Here is a 17,473-nt window from a genome sequence, read left to right as displayed (position 1 = left end):
TCCTGTCTCTTAACTTTTTCTTCCCCCTTGGCTATCTATCCCTTACTCGAGTCTGACCATGACACTCAGAGGTAGAGGTATGCTGTGCTCTTGCCTATACCATCTCATGTACCTGATAGTAACATTTGCTAAGCACCAAATAGCTATCAATGTGTAAAATACTATCCTAGACCCCGTGGATAGGAAAAAAACCAAACATGTCCTGCTCTGAAGGAGCCAGAAACCTGTCAAATCAATCACTTCCCCTCTTTCAGACTTCTCTTACCTGTCCTCCCCTCTCCCCTCACTCAAGATCCCTGATTGCCCAAACCTTGTCCCACAGGAGGTTGGAAGAGGAATGAGGAATTTTCCCCAAATCTGTCTTTGTCTCTCCTAACTACGAAAATTTCCTCTTAATTCCACCAAACTAGATAAAAGCCAAAACAAAGCAGAGAAAAAGAACAAAAAGCTTAAAAAGACCTGGCACGATGGACATATGTTGAACACATGATGTGTATACGAGACACACAAGAGTTCTCCTAGTTTAAGGTCCAAGCATGCAGATGATTTCAACTGCATGTTCCCTATTGACTGGGAAGTCATTCTTGTCCAGTAATATGAGGCAATAGACAATTACTATGACTCCTAGGAATATAAATGACAGATCTATAGCTTGAAAGGACCTTAGAGGTCATTGAATAGAATTCCTTTATTTTACAGATGAGAAAACTGAGGCCCCAAAGGTTAAATATAGGTAGTAAAGCAGCGAGCAGGCACAGTGGATGGAGCACTGGACAGGAAATCAGGAAGACATATCCCTGAGTTCAAATCTGGCTTCAAACACTTAGAGGCTGTGTGACTTTGGGCAAGTCACTTAATTCTGTTTCCTCATCTGTAAAATGAGCTGGAGAAGGAAATGGCAACGCACTCCAGTATCTTTGCCAAGAAAGCCCCAAATGAGGTCCCAGAGAGTCAGACAGGATTGAACAATGATGAAATTGTGCCAAGTACTGTGCTCAGCACTTTATAAATATTGTCTCATTAGAGGGGAATGGAGAGCCCCTTGGTGGGTATGAGCAGACAGTAGTAACACATCACAGTTATTACAAAGGAGAAATAGAGTGAAGATATAATCAAAGAAAATAAGACTGGAAAAAAAAGAGGGATGGGCTGATAACCCAGCAATAGCCAGTGTGCTCCAATGGTATCTTTGTGATCTCAGGGCCCCCCACCTCAGTACCTGTAGCAAACTTTTGTGACATGTGATAACATGCTGTTTTTCACTTGTAAAAGCTTAAAGAATCTTTTAAAATACTGAATCAAACTTTTATTTGCATGTAGGCAAGCCCATTGAGCCAATTTGCATATGGTCTGGCCCATTTGCAGATGGATAGATTTCTTCTCCTGAACCTTAACAAATGTGAAGTAAACTCCCAGAGACTGGCAGTCTGCAACGTGTAGCAGAAGGACGAGGGTTGTACTGGAGGGGCAGACATGGAATGTGTCATTGAAGGGAATACCTGAGTTCCTAGGTGCTCTTGAGTATTTGAACTCATTGTTTGCAAAATCAATAAAAATATTCTTTTTTTTTTTTTTGGTGAAAAGTTCTGAGTCCAGCACTTGGGCAGTTTGGGTAGGTTCATTTACAAATGAATAAAAAGCAGTTATTAAACCTTATCATACGCACAGTTTTAAGTGCTTGGGTAAAATATTAAAGAGATGACAATTCACACCCTTGAAAAACTTATATTCTAATACTGTTATTGAGTCATTTTAGGTGCTTCTGATTCTTCATGACCCCATTTGGGGTTTTCTTGGCAAAGATACTGGAGTGGTTCGCCACTTCTTTCTCCAGCTCATTTTGCAGATGAGGAAACTGAGGCAAACAAGGTTAAGTGGCTTGCCCAGGATCACACAGCTAGTAAGTCTAAGGCTGGATTTGAACTTAGGAAAGTGACTACAGGCTGGCACTCTGTGCACTATGGCACCACCTATGTGACCCGTTTATTTTTTAATAGGGGAAAATGCTACATACCAGGGAGGGGTGTTTCAGTTTGGTTGGTTTAGTGGAGTCATTGGGAAGTTGATTGGCATGCCTTTTCCAGAAGCAGGGAGAATATTGATTTGATCATAGTTTTCAGAGAAAGAGATTGGAGAGATAGGAAGAAGCATGTCCTCAGCTGCAGAATAGATGTCAGGAAAATAATTGGAGTGGAACCCTGAAAGCATCGCGTGGTGGTCTGGAAACAGCTGGATACACTTGGGCTATGTGAATTTGCACTCAATGACTGGAACATCTCAAGCCCTTTGGTATGAGCTCCAAAACTGGGTGGGCATGATCTTTGGAGGTTTGATGATCCAAAGGGCCAAGAGGAAAAAGATAAGACGTAAAAAAAACCTTACTAGTATTCATTCAAAACCTAGCTAGAAGTACTGTGTTTCCCACTATTTGTTGATTAAGCAGCTGTGAAAGACACAGCAGGGTATGAAAACTGAAGCTTAGAAAAATCCAAGCAACAAACCCAGACAGTTTTTGGAGGACTAGATTATATTTCTACCCTTAGCAGCAGCCAGAAGTTTGGAATGGAGCTAATGAATAGGAATTATGCCTTCAATAGTCCAGTGACCCTCCACTCATCTCAGCCAATTATCTGGCAGACAGTGAGCCTATAAGCAATAAGACTTTCTTGAATGTGAAATGTTACAGGGCTGCTTGAGATGAGAGTAGGATACTGAATGAGGACTTTAAGGATTCTGTGAGGGTGTGACCTCTGTAGTCAGTGTCTAGATCAGGATATCCCAAACCTTTTCAGGGACCCTAAGCCCTAACTTTCAGTAAACCTTCCCATACCCCCTAATCAACATGAAAGAAACTCTATAGTGTACCATGCACATGTGCAAGAGAAATAGAACAGAAATGTGTTTTTCCAGAAAGAAAACTTTATTCAGTACATAAAAATTTTAGGGTCATACAATTGTTCAATATTTGTCAGAATTACTGAGACCTTGGATTTTGTTTCTTGTCAACCTACAGTTTTATTCTTGGTATAGTTTTTGAAAGAGACGCTCATAGATCGCATCCAGCCTGTAGACTGTCTCTTGCTCTGAATTTGATTGAGACTAGAATTGAGAATCTGGATTCACAGAGATTAGTTTTTATAACTGGAATTAAAAGCTTGTGAGCACTGTTAGCTTGAATGAGACAATGCTTCCCAAAGAGCACACTGAAAATTCTGTAGCTTCATTGATCAAAACATCAACTCAGAATTTCTGGATATTTTTGGAGACCAATTAGCTTGTCTTTCACTGAGTTGTTCTCACTTATTTTTTTTTCTAGTTCAGAATGACAGTGTTTAGTATCCAAATGTCATTTTTGGGTCTTGGTAAGACAGTCTGTTTCAGATTTTTCACATGCATTATAATGCTTCCTTCTCTTTCCATTCCATCTTGGTCATCTCAATATTTTCTCTTCAATCCACAAATTTCATTAACATGACTATTTTCAGTGTATTTTAATGGAATAATGTAGGTTTTTTTTAACCAACTAATATAAGTATTTACCATTCAAGGTTCTCCCATCCTCTGGGGTAAACCACTTAAAATCTTGGAGTCAATTTCCTCATCTGAAAAATGGCATTATGAATCCTGCAAAAATTTCACATGGATATATTTCAGCAAGGGGTCCTTGTGAGGATGGAATGAGGCAATTTATGTATATCTCTTTGTTAAACTTTAAAAACCTACACGTCAGCTATTATTGAGCACTGAGTGGGTAGGACTACATTGTCACGTATATATTCTGCATGTTCATGTCACTTCAGCCAGCATTTACTAGGCATCTACTCTGTGTCAGGTCCTGTACTTGGTGCTAGCACCAAGTACAATGCACTCCCTCACGGAGCTTCCATTCTCAGAGAGGGAAACAACATGTGCATGGATAATGAAATACTATATAACTATATATGTCTGTCTATCTCTATCTATCTATCTATCTATCTATCTATCTATCTATCTATCTATCTATCATCTATCTATCTATCTATCTATCTATCTATCTATCTATCTATCTATCTTCTGAAATACGAAGTAATTTCAACGAGGAATGGAGGGAGGGGATGGAAAGAATATTCCTCTACTATGGCCTGGCTTATTGTGATATTCATTCTCTCTCCCTTTACTCTCTCACTTTTTCTCTTCCCCTCTCCCTCCCTCTTCCTTCCCCTCCCTCGCCTCTTTCTCTCTCTCTCTCTCTCTCTCTCTCTCTCTCTCTCTCTTTCTTATGCCTCCTTCACTTCCTCCCTCCTCTTTCTCTTTCTCCTCCTCCTCCTCCTTCTCTCTCTCTCTCTCTCCTCTCCATTTTTCTCCCCCTGTTCCCCTCATAAGTTCTTTCCTTCTCTTCCCAAGTAATTTTGGAGCAGTTATCTCACTTGCCTTGGCCTCAGTTTCCACATCTAAAATGCAAAAGGTCTACTCAGTTGATGTATAGTCTAAGATTGCTTCCAGTTCCAGTATTGCATGATCAAGTACCTAGTGTGTGCAGAGCATTGTGTTAGGTGCTGGGATCACTGAGATGAAAAGTGACAGCCCCTAATCTCAAGGAATTTACAGACTTAGGGAGGATAAAAATGCTCACCCCCAAAACTGTGATTCAAAGTTAGAATGAGAGAAATGCACAGGAAGGACTCAAAAGGGAAGGAATGTCTTCTAATTCAGGAGATCAAAGAAGACTTCCTGGAGAAGGTGACACCTGTATAATGCCTCCAAAAATGTGCTCAGCAAATAGGAAGCGCCCATAATAGAATCCCAGATCTAGAGCTAGAAGAGACCCTACAGGTCACTGAGTCTTACCCTTTCATTTTACAGATAAGAGAGATGAGACCCAATGAAGTTAAAAGATGTACTGATGATGCTTGAGCTGGGATTTGAATTCAGGGCTTCTGGCTTGAAATTCAGGGCTTCTTTCATGGAACTTCTTTCATAGCGTCATTTATAGAGACTCAAGTGTTTAAACAGTAACTTCTAAAGTCCTTTGGCAGAAATATGTCCATGGGGCACGAGCCAGGCCATCAACACAAAGTGCCAGATAGGACTTGGCCAAGGAGAGACAAAAACTCCATTGAGGGCTCTGGAGAACTGGCGTAGGGAAAGCCAGATTCAACTCAGAAGATTCTTTCCCTCTGCAGCAGCTTCTTGAGGAGCTCATGTGAATGTCCTGGGTCACTGCCCACCTGTTGGATGTTTGAGACCCTGCGGCTAGGATGTGGGAGAGTTTGTGTGATCCTTGCTAGTGGCTATGGGCTTAGGACCTCTGCTGTGTCTATAGCAGGGGTGGGGAACATGCGTCCTTGAGGTCGCCTGTGACCTTCCAGGTCTTCAAGTACTGCCCTCTGCCTGGGTCCAAACTTCACAGAATAAATCCTGGTCTACACTATTCTAACTCCACATTGACATAGGATGTTGGTTATACAACATTTATTTGAACTTCAGCTTCTTGGGAGCATTGACAGACTTAAGGAATGGCTGAGAGCTGATAATTAAATGTTCAATATGAGCATTTTCACTTCAGAAATCAGGCTGCTGGAGTGGGGATGAAGGGAGCTAGAGTAGATAGAGTACCAGGCCTGGAGTCAGGAAGACTCATTTTCCTGAATTAAAATATGACCCTAGGTAAGTCACTTGACCTTGTTTGCCTCAGTTTCCTCATCTGTAAAATGAGCTGGAGAGGGAAATGGCAAAACAACCCAGTATCTTTGCCAAGAAAACTGCAAATGAGATCATGGCGAATTGGACAAAAATGAAATTAAACAACCTCAGATATCTGCAAATCTACAAACCAGGACTTGATTCGACTATTTTGTCATTTTTCTAGAATTAAGGAAATGGTAAAGAAACTGTGGAGAATGTGGATAACACTTTAAATTAGGTCATGGGTATGTGTTATCCCCCTGGAGAGCTGGTTGTTAAATATTTATCAACACATCACTGCTGCAGTGTCACAAATTAAAGAGAGAGGAATGATAAGAAGAACTCCCATTTCCAGAGTCTTTTAAAATTACAAAGCACTTTCAATTCAATTCATCAAGCATTAATTAACTAGAGTATCACAATGAAAAGAGCTTTGAACTTGGAGTCATAAGATCTGAGTTCAAATCTCAACTTTGCCAGTTAGTCTGTGTGATCTCAGGCAAATCACAACCTCTCTGGGACTCAGTTCCTTTATCTGTAAAATAAGAGGGCTAGGCTGGATGGTATCTAAGGTCCTATGTAGCTCTGTGATCTCTGGGCTGTTACGCAAAAAAAATGAAAGGATCCCAGTAAACATAAAGTAATACAAATAAATAGGAAGTAATTTTGGAGGTAGAGGTAGCTCCCTAAACTAGAGGAATCAGAAAAAAAAAGTGTCATAGGAGGTAGTCCTTGAGCTTAGCTTTGAAGTAAGCTAAAGGGATGGCGGTCTGGAGGGAGAACATTCCAGAGCTCAGGGACAACTTATACAAAGGCTTGGAGATGGGAAATGGAATGTTGTGCCTAGAGAAAATCAAGTAAGCCAGTTTGAAATGACACGTGTGTGGGGTGGGAGTGGGGAGATAATGTACTATCAACTTGAAAAACAACTTATAGTTAGATTGTAAAGTAATAATTATTGCTAGCATTTACGTAGCACTTTAAGGTTTGCAAAACACTATAAATATTATCTCATTTGATCTTTATAACAACCCTGGGAGGCAGGTGCTATTATTACACTCATTTTACAGATGAGGAAACTGAGGCACAAGAGGTGAAATGACTTGCCCAGGATCACATAGCTAGCAAGAATCTGAAGCCATATTTGAACTCAGGTTTTTCTGACTCTAGGTCCAAGCTCTTTGTTCACTGGCTACTCTAAAGTCCCTCTAAAGGGCTTGAGGTGCTAGACCATAAAGGATATACTTTAGCCACTGGAGCTTCTTGGACACTGCCATGAAGGATGTGGTCAGGTCTTTCACATGCATTATCTCAATGGATTCTCACAATAGATGGATGCTGTGGGAAGGATAACATTCTCCTCATTTTACAGATGAGGAAACTGAGACTTGAAGGGTCAATAACTTACCTAAACTAAAGGCACACACAGTAAGTGTTGAGGCAAAGATCTGAATTCAGAGCTGACTGTGAACCTGCCATTCATTCCGTAAGCTTATACTGTCCAGAATAAGGCTAAGAAAAGAGAGGAGCATGAAGAGTGTAACCAACAGACACTGAGGGATCATGGGATGTCTAGGAAGTATCATTCAGGAAATAACTGTATTTGGGAATCTCCTCAAGTGCTCGATCAATACATCAACAGGTATTTATTAGTTGCCTACTGTGTGCCCGGCACTATGGTAGGACCTGGTATACGAAGGCAAAAGGAAAACACCTCTGAACTGGAGGAGGTTACAATCTAGCTGTGGGCATAGGCAGATAGACAAAATAGACACAAGGAAATTTGGGGGTGGGGTGGGGAAGGGGAAACTTTAGCACCTAGAGGGAATCAGAAAAGGGAATTAACCTCAGAATTCTGAGCCTTAAATCCTGGCATCAAGTGGAAGCAAGTGATTTAGATGGTTAAAGCATTATGAAAGAAACTACCTTCCAGGAAAACAAAGAGCCACAATGACACACACATACACACACACGCACACACATGGAAGGGAGTTTTCACAGAGACAGGTGTGAGCCAAGCACCAGTTGTGAGAACCTTCCAGCAATAGAGCTAGGCAGACTTAGTCATCACTGACTTATGTTCCTTGTCCTCCCACATCCACTCGTCTCAAATAGCTATGTTTTTGGGAGAAGGGATGAAGTCATGCTAAGAACAACAGTGAATGTACAAAACTTGGAAGAGCTCTCAGCACCTGACTTGTCCAATCCATACCTGAATCCTCCACTTCATACCCAACAAGGGATCAGTCTAGCCTTTGCTTGAAAACCTGTTGAGCTATCAATCCCTTATACCTTTGGGTAGCTTTGAGCATTAACAAACTTTTTTTCCCTCTGACATCTGACCTATGCTGTCCCCTCTTCAACTTCACTTGTTCCTCTAGTTCAGTGCCAAGACAGCCTGGGGTTGGGTGTATAGACCTGTGAGTCAGCTACCGTAGAGATGATCATTAGATCCATGGGAGCTGAGGAGGTCACCAAGAGAAACAGTTATGAAAGAGGAGAGAAGGGAGTCCAGAATGGAGCCTGGAGTAACACTTAATTAGGGGTCTGATACTGATGATGACTTAGGAAGGGAGAGAGAGAAGGGTTGATGAGAGAGAGGAGAACTAGAAAGAGTGGTGTCATGAAAATCGCCCTCCATATGGCAGTCCCTCCAAATACTTAAAAAATATTTCCCATGCTCCTGTTATGTCCTCACTGGGTTGGAAAGAAGGAGGAAAAAAGTAAAAATAAGCTTTTAGGTAGGAATCCAGAGTGTGGATTAGTTGGGTGGTCTCTTCTCATAGAAATAAGTATTGTTACTCATCAGAGGAAGACTTGGCGCAGAGGCCAGATGACTTCTTGTTGGTAATATTGTTGGGAGGGATTCCTGCTCAATTAGGGAATGGGTTAGTTGGCTTCTGAGGCCAGTGATAGGGTACTAGACCCAAAGGCATGAAGACTTGGGTTCAGATCCCACCTTGGACACCAGCTAGGTAAAGTCAGCCAGGTGGTAAAGCTGATAGAATACTGGGTCTGGAGTCAGAGAGACCTGAGTTCTAAGCTAGCCTCAGTTACTTATTAGCAGTGTAACCCTGGGAAAATCCCTTAGCCTCAATTTTCTTCAACTGTTAAATGGGGACGATTATAGTACCTATATGCCATGGATGTTGTGAGGATCAGATATTTATAAAGCACTTGGCACAGTGCCCAGCAGTTAGTAGGTGCTACATAAATGTTCATTCCTTTCTCTAGCCTTATGAAATGGAGCAAGCCACTTAACTTCTCAGGGCCTCAGTTTCCTCATTTGTAAAATGAGGACATGGGAATAGGTCCCTTCCAGCTCTGGGTTTATGATTTGTTGGCCTTAAGGTCCTGGGCTGTATATCCATGGATCCTTTCCCACTCTACATTCTATGATTTTATGACTAAGCTGGGACTAGGAAGGCAGTGAAGGAGCTGTTTGCTAATAAAATTTAGCACTTCACTTAGCACTTTGCAAACACTAACTTACTAATTAATCATCATCAACACTAATTTCAGTCTTTGGGAAGCCCCAGGTAAGGCAGATTAAGGAGGACTTAGCGAAAGGAAGAAAAGGATCCTGAGGGTCAGAGATACATCTCAGGTTGGGATTCCAGCCTTGGTGGATTCAGGAACCATCTCTCTTTTCTTGGAGCCCTGATGCCCAGTAGAGCATTGGCAGACTGGGAGAAGGAGAAAGCAGTGATGCACAGCTCCCACCAGAGACTCAAATGGGGGAGGAGATCAAGAGCCACGTGAAACAGGCGTACACCTCAGTGGAGGTCAACAGTAGCAGATCTATCTACAGGAATGTTCTTGATGGTTGTCTTGGATACCAAGACAACTCTTTTGGAAAATGAAGCTTATCCCTTTTCAAATTAATTTCTTCAAGTTATGGCTTGAACTGGAAAAGCAGACCATGTTTTAGCATTCAATAAGTGCTGAACAGGGGGGTGGTATCACTTTATAGATGGAAATGTCAAAGGGTAGTCACTTCTCTGCTCTGGGAGTGGTTATCGCACACCCAAAGGTGTGGAGATGAGGTGATGATGCCGTTAAAGAGGCTCAGTCCCCTGGTGGTGGGCTAGCACCAACAGGCTTGCAAAGAATCCAGCTAAGAATGATGGATTCAGAGCTAGAGGTCCTGAGTTCCTATCCCTACTCTGCTACTCATTGCTGATAAATGACTTTACCTCAATTTCCTCATCTGTAAAATGAAAGGAGGGTGGACTTGTAAGGTTTTTCCTATTTTTCAATCTATGATCTAAAAATCTTCCAGAAAGTTTAAGTATTGTGAATTATAGAATAAAAAGAGTTTAATTTTCTTAGCATTTTACCAACATTTTTTTCATTTGACCCTCAAAACAACCCTTTGAGAGAGGTGCTCTTATTATACCATTTTTGCAGATGAAGAAATAGAGGTTCAGAGACATTAAATGACTTGCCCAGGGTCACACAGCCAAGATGATCTGAACCCAGATCTAGGATGCTATACATTATGTGAAGTGGATGAAATGCTGTCTACCAGAGTCTCCCTGCCATGTGGTGGGTAGCTTCTCCTCAGGCCCTACTCCTCAAAGGTAAGGGTATTTTTTCCTTAAAAGACATTGAAATTGTCCTGACTGCTTGGCTAGCAAAGCCTCACCAAGAGGTTTCAGACCCACAGATCAGCAGGGAGAGCAGCATGGGCTACCCCTGGGATGTATTAAATGTACTAAATCAAGGCTGTATCCCCAGTGATACCCAGTCGCAGGCTGCCCCTTTCCCCTCTCCTAACTTTCTGGACTTAGTCTACCAAGCCACAGAAACTTCTTTGCCTTGGAAACTCACTCCACCCCTGGTACTTCACACACTGGAAGTATCCTACTCCTCTTGATTGGCTGGTTCCTCTATTTTAAGAGGGGACACTCAGGTCAGCTGTGTCTTCATACCTTTTCCAGACTGTGCTCCTGACTCTCTGGACTTTTTCTACCATGTTCCCATAGCTAGGAACCTCCAGCTCTCTTCCCATCCCTCCTGTCTCTTCTCCCCTGCCCCTGACTCTTCTTTATAGTGACAATAGTCTTCTTTCCATCTCTTGCATATGTTTTTCCATGTCTCAACTCTTGACATCTTCCTTGACTGCCCCCATACCCAGAGTGCTCTTCTTCATCTCTACCTCCTGGCTACCTTCAGGTCCCAGTAAATTTCTCATCTTCTCTAAGAAGGCTTTCCTGACCCCTCTCAATGCTAGCCCATTCTCTTTATTGACTAGACCCAATTTACTCTGTCTATAGCTTTTCCTCACAAAGTTGTTTCCATGTTATCTCCCCCATTGGACTGTGAGCTCCTTGAGGATGGAGACTGCTTTTGACTTTTCTTGTATCCTGAATGTTTATCACAGAGTTGCTGTCATTGGTCAGTCTTTCAGTCATGTCTGACTAACACTTTTTGGACTATAACATACCAATACTGTCTATGAAGTTTTCTTTGGCAAGATATTGGAGTGGTCTGACATTTCCTTTCTAGTGGATTAAGGCAAACAGAAGTTAAGTGACTTATCCAGGGTCATGAAGCTACTAAGTATCTGAGGTCTGACTTAAGCTTGGGTCTTCCTGATTCTAGGCCCAGTGCGCATTCAAGAGAACCATATAGCTTCCTCAATACACAGTAGGTACTTAATAGTAATAGTGTCTGATACATAGTTGGTGCTTCATTAATGCTTATTCATTTGACTTGACTGGACTGAACAGTACCCTCTGGGTTTAATAAGCATGTCATTTTCTCATCTCCCTGGAATGCGTTCTGTAGAAGACAGAATAGGAATCCAGTAAGTGCTTTCCCTCTGTCTTTCTCATCCTATAACTAACAGATGCTTGAGAATCCTGCAATCACACTTGCATACTCTAAGGAACACCTCCCTTTCCCCCAGCCTATGCACTCTTAGGAAACTGCAAATTTGACACCTTCAACCCTCCAGAGCCACATGACTCCACCCAAAAGCTAACAAGAACTCAAGAAAACAGCCATATTAAGTGTCTTCTCCCCTCTTGCCAGGACTGGTCACAGTATCTGATAGGAATTGGGGCTACATTAACATGAAAGTATTGGGGCACACCTAAGTCCAGTGACATCTAAGTCACTGGATTGAAGAGACCTTTGTTTTTTCAATTTGTCCCAGGGGTGGAGGGATAGAGATAAGATTTAAAAAGACTGAAAATGTGGAAAGAGGCCATGTTATGAAGGCTTTTGAACTCCAAACAGTTGATTTTATATATATCTGGTAATGTATATAAGTGGTAAGGAGTCATTATTACTACTGGGAATGAGTCTCACAGTTTACTAGACCCAGATATTATAAAGATTTCTTTGGTTGAAAAGCATATTCAAACCATAATAATAATAGTGAGGAGAATAATGATTTTAAAATCACCTTTATATCGCATTTTTATATCAGCAGAGGGTCTTATAGCTAGAGACCCTTTAGCCCATCCTCATTTTCTAAGTAAGGAAACTTGAACCTAGACCTCCTGACACTGAATCCAGGGCTTTTTAAAAAGGATTTTTTTTTCACAAAAATCTTATGAGGTCAGTTGTGAAAGTATAAAGTTGTCCCCATTTTACATATGTGTACACTGAGGCTCAGGAAGGTAGGTAAGCAACTGATTGTTCACAGTCACATATCTAGTAAATGACAGATTAAGTACTGGATACCAGACCTTTTGATTTCCAAGGGTAGGCTCTATCCACCATTTGGATTCTCAAGGGTGGGCTCTATCCACCATTTGAATTCTTAAGAGTAGACTCTATTCACCATTTGGATTCCCAAGGGTAGGCTCTATCCCTCATTTGGTTTCCTAAGGGTAGGTTCTACCCACCATTTGGATTCTCAAGGGAAGGCTCTGTCCCCTCATTTGGATTCCTAAGGGTTGGCTCTGTCCCTCATTTAGATTCTCAAGGGTAGGCTCTATTCCCCCACACCATGTGATGGTGGACATCATGTGCCTCTCAGTTAACAGTGCTTGCTTAAGAGGGAATCTAATGGGTGATCTGTTCTGTGCATCCCCTGAAAATGACTGTTCAGCTTCAGAAATGATTAAATGCTCCTACATCTGGCAAATGGATATTTATGACCACTCCCCTGCTGAAGGTTGTGGACCAGAGTCTGAGAGATGAGAGGAACAGTCCTATTTTACTTTCTAATGATTACCAGGCAAGATGAGAAACTTCCCTACAAATTTGATTTATGTGTCCAAGGAACCTCTCTGAGCCTGGCAAACTCTTAGTGAAAGTCTCATCTGGGGATATGACTTATGCCCTTGAATTTTTCTTAGTGCTTGCATGAAAGAAACCCCCCCTAGAGGAAATGAAGTCTGGGTCCAGGAAAAAAACCTGGCCTATCCCATCTCAGGGAAGGGACACTGCAAAGATGCTCAGGGGAACAGATGGGTTCAGAAACCTTCAAAACAAATCATGAGGCACATGAGGTCACACGCTGGCCCAAAATAACTCAGGACATGGCACAGATGGAAATGAGCTGCACATCTTGATGGAAACGGGGCCAAACTGATAGGCTGAGCTGTTCCACAGTACCCGAGACCCATTTCACATCTTCCTCAGGCTCACAGGCGCCTTTATTTTTTCAGCTCATGTAAACTCTTTGAAGGAAAGCTGAGGGAGTCAGATCCAAAAATGATAACTATTTTTCTTTTAAAATAAAATCTTAGAGGTATTTTTTAAAGACTTTACTTAGATTTTCCTGTGTATCTAGCCTAACTTCCCTTTCCTGAGAGTTTTCCTTTATCACCAAGAATAAAGCTGAAGGAGAAAATAGGGTAACAAAATTAACCAGCACACTGAAAAAGTCTGAAGTATTCCACATCCAGAGTCCCCCACCTCGGCAAAGAAATAGGGGAAGATGCAATGTTCGACCTTTTCTTCAAAGCTAACTGTGCTGTGTTGATCAGCACAAAAATAAAGTAGACATGGAAGACTGAGAGAGTATGATGACCAATCAATACATTTTCTGAGACATGTCATACCTTTGTTTCAGCAGTAACAGGTCCTGGTCCTGGTTTGTCAAATGGCTCAAGTAAAACCTGTTCACCAAAGAAGGGCTCTATATGCACATTGTTATAAATCCCCACTGCCCGCCATTGGCCATCTCTATACTCCAGTCACACAAAAAACTATCACCTTCCTTCTAGACTACTTCAGGGGCCTCCTAACTGGCCTCTCTGCCTTGACTCTCCAAACCATCCTCCATGCAGAGGTGTCTAATGTGGCTTTCAGGCAGCTTGGAGTTGCAACACTCTGGAGTGCAGCCTGAAGCAGATTATAATGTAACTGGGAAACGTTTAATACAATAGAAATTGTTGCTGTTCAGTCGTTTCAATCAGGTACTACTCTTCATGACCCCATGGGAGTGATTTGCCATTTCCTTTTCCAGCTCATTTTACAGATGAGAAAAACAAGGCAAACATGATGAAGTAAATTCCCCAGGGTCACATAACTAGTAAACGTCTGAGACTAGATTTGAACTTAGGTCTTGCTGACTCCAGGCTTGGCCCTCTATAAACTTTACCACCTAGCTGCCCCCAGGTTAATCTTCCAAGGGGGATTTATGGGAGAACGTGGACAAGAATTCCATAAGATGATAAGGAACTGATGGAGGTATAGATGGCTTGCCATCTACACCCGTGGGATTAGTACCTACACCAATGAGATGGAGATCCATCTAATTATTCCATTTCATGTGGTAGCTCTAAACCAAGTACTAGCTCCTTTCAAGTTTCAGCTAAAATCTCATCTTCTACAAGCAGTCTTTGCCAACCCCTTCATTTTAGTGCCTTCTCTCTTTTGAGAACCTCCGATTTATCCTGTATAGAGCTTGTTTTTGCATTTTGTCTCTCCCATTAGGCCATGAACTCCTTGAGGTCAGGGACTGTCTTTTTGCTTTCCTTTCTGTGTTTATGGATTGACTGACTGCTGTAGGCCACCCTAGACACAATAAAGTTAGGAATTTGGAAAAGGGGACTGACATGGTTGAGGTAAGGCTAGAAGTAGACCCTGAAAGAGTTCCATTTAGGAGTTTTTATTCCTATGCCTTCCCCCTTGCACCCCACCCCCCCAATTCATTTGGTGAAAGATCAGAAGAATCTTAGGAATGAGAATCCTGGGGAGCCTTTGACCAAAACGGTCCATGGGTTTTGTGTTTTGAAGGGTAGCCCTTAAAACACTGCTGAATGGCTGCAGTTTGGGTGCACAAGATGGAGTTTGCAAAGACTTTCCAGTGTAAGTCAGAAAGAATTTAAGAACAGATACGCTGACTTTGGCAAGTAACAAGTGGCAATTAGAAAAAGTAAACTTTATTCCTGGTGGTCATACTTAGATGACTGGCTATTCTAGATTCCAGAATAGGTTGGCCCTGGAGTTAAGCTCTCCTTTTGGAAAGGAAAAGCTTGTCATAGCCAAAGCGCTGAGGACTGGGAAACTCTCCTATACAGAAAAACACAGCTAAGAATTTTTCCCTATTCTGATGTTGGGTCTGTTGGGGTCTTTCTCCTTCCTTCTTTCCTTCCTTCCTTCCTTCCTTCCTTCCTTCCTTCCTTCCTTCCTTCCTTCCTTCCTTCCTTCCTTCGTTCCTCCTTCCCTCCCTCCTTCCATCCCTCCCTCCATTCTTTTTTCCTTCCTTCCTTTCTTCCTTCCTCCCCCCTTCTCAATTCTTACAACAAATATGCCTAGCCAAGAAAAACAAATTCCAATATTAGCCATGTCCAAAATTGTGTCTCATTCTGTATATTTCAGTCACCTCCTTCCTGCTAGGAGGTAGGCAGCATTTTTCATCCTCAGTGCTCTGAAATCATGGTCTATCATTGTGTCGGTCATGGCCTTTAAGTCTTTCAAAATTCTTCCTTTTTACAGTGTTATTATTATCCTGGTTCTTCTTACTTCATTCCGCATAAATTCAGACAAATCCTCTCAAGGTTCTCTGAAACCATCTCATCATTTCTTCTAGCACAACAGTATTCTGCTTATTCATATGTCACCATTTTTGCAGCCATTTCCCAACGGATGGTGGCACCTTTAATGTCCAGTCCTTTGCCACTACAAAAAGAATTGCTAGAAATATTTTTGCACATAAGGTTCATTTTTCTCATTGTTTTATCTCCTTGATTTATAGGACTAGTAATTGCATCTGGGTCAAAGGGTTTGCACAGCTTTGTGACATTTTGGTACATAGTTACAAATTTCTTTGTTCTGATTCACAATTCTACCAACAGTGCAACATTGTACCTTATTTCCCAAAGCCTCTCCATTTGTAATTTTTCTTTTTACCACCTTTCTCAGTCTTACAATTATGAGGTTCTCAGAGTTGCTTTAATTTGAATTTTTCTATTTATTAGCAATTTGGAATTTTATTTTTCATATGGCTATAGGTAGCATGGATTTCCTCCTTTGAGAACTGCTTGTTCATGTCCTTTGATCATTTATTTGTGGTGAATTAGGTGCTAATCTAATCCATTTCAATCAGATCTTTATATATTTTAAAAATGAGACCTCTCAGAAAGATGATGAGATTTTTCCTAGTTAACTGTTTCCTCTTTAATTTTAGCTGTGCTGGATTGTGTGTGTGTGTGTGTGTGTGTGTGTGTGTGTGCATGTGTGTGTGCCAAACCTTTTACATTTTACATAATCAAAATTGTTTTTATCTTTATCTGTGATCCTTTCTATTCCTTGTTGGGTCATAAACTCCCTCCTTACTCAAAGAACTGAAAGGCAATTTGTACCTTGCTCTTCTAATTTGTTTATGATATGACTTTTGATAAGGACGGCTAAGTGTGCAGTGGAGAGATCTCTGAGCCTGCAGTCAGGAAGACTTATTTTCCTGCATTCAAATCTGGCCTCAGCCCCTTACTAGCTGTGTGACCCTGGGCAAGTCATTTAACCCTGTTTGCCTCAGTTTCCTGATCTGTCAAATGAGCTGGAGAAGGAAATGGCAAACTACTCCAGTATCTTTGCCAAGAAAACCCCAAATGAGGTCATGAAGTCTGACACAACTGAAGAACAACAAATAAGTATTCATTCAGAGCTTATATTGGCAGATGGCATCCAGTATTGGTCTAAACCTAATTTCTACCAGACTGCTGGCAGTTTTCAGCAATTTTTGTCAAAAATGAATCCATACTTTAATACTTGGGATCTTTGGGTTAAATAGGTTATTAGGTTAGTTTACTTCTATACATCACGTACTTAATTTGTTCTACTGATTTCTTGTCTAGTGCCAAATGATTTTTCTGATTGCTGCTTTGTAGCATCATAGTGTAAGAATCGGTGCTTCTGGACCTCCTTCCTTCTGATTTAGGGCTTTGTATTTCTATAGAAACTGAAGCTTAAGTCTCTGGGTTCTAACTTAAAGGAAAAATGGCAAAGTCCATTCCTCTTCTTTCTGTTGAGAAGAAGTAACGATCAGCTGAGGTCTGCAGTGGAAGCCAGAAACTGGAGGACATACTTATCAGAACTGCACCAGGTGGTGACTGGTGCTGACCATGGTATCTGCAGAGTGCCACTGAGCGGCAGTCAGGTGAGACCAGCAGGAAGTAACACCCTGAAGACTACATAGCTGGTAGAAACTTGCAGCCTCACTAGACCAAGAGAAGCAGTATAATGACATCACCAAAAGACAGGATAGCCCTGAAACATTACAGGAGTTGCCTCTATATGTCTTTGGCCACATATATTCCCTGTGTGTGTGTGTGTGTGTGTGTGTGTGTGTGTACCTGCCTCTTCTGCCTGCTTTCTACATGTATAGACCTTTTCCACTAGT

This window comes from Notamacropus eugenii, chromosome 5, assembly GCF_028372415.1.
Source record: "Notamacropus eugenii isolate mMacEug1 chromosome 5, mMacEug1.pri_v2, whole genome shotgun sequence".
Taxonomy (NCBI): domain Eukaryota; kingdom Metazoa; phylum Chordata; class Mammalia; order Diprotodontia; family Macropodidae; genus Notamacropus; species Notamacropus eugenii.
Note: the sequence above shows the minus strand (reverse complement) of the source record.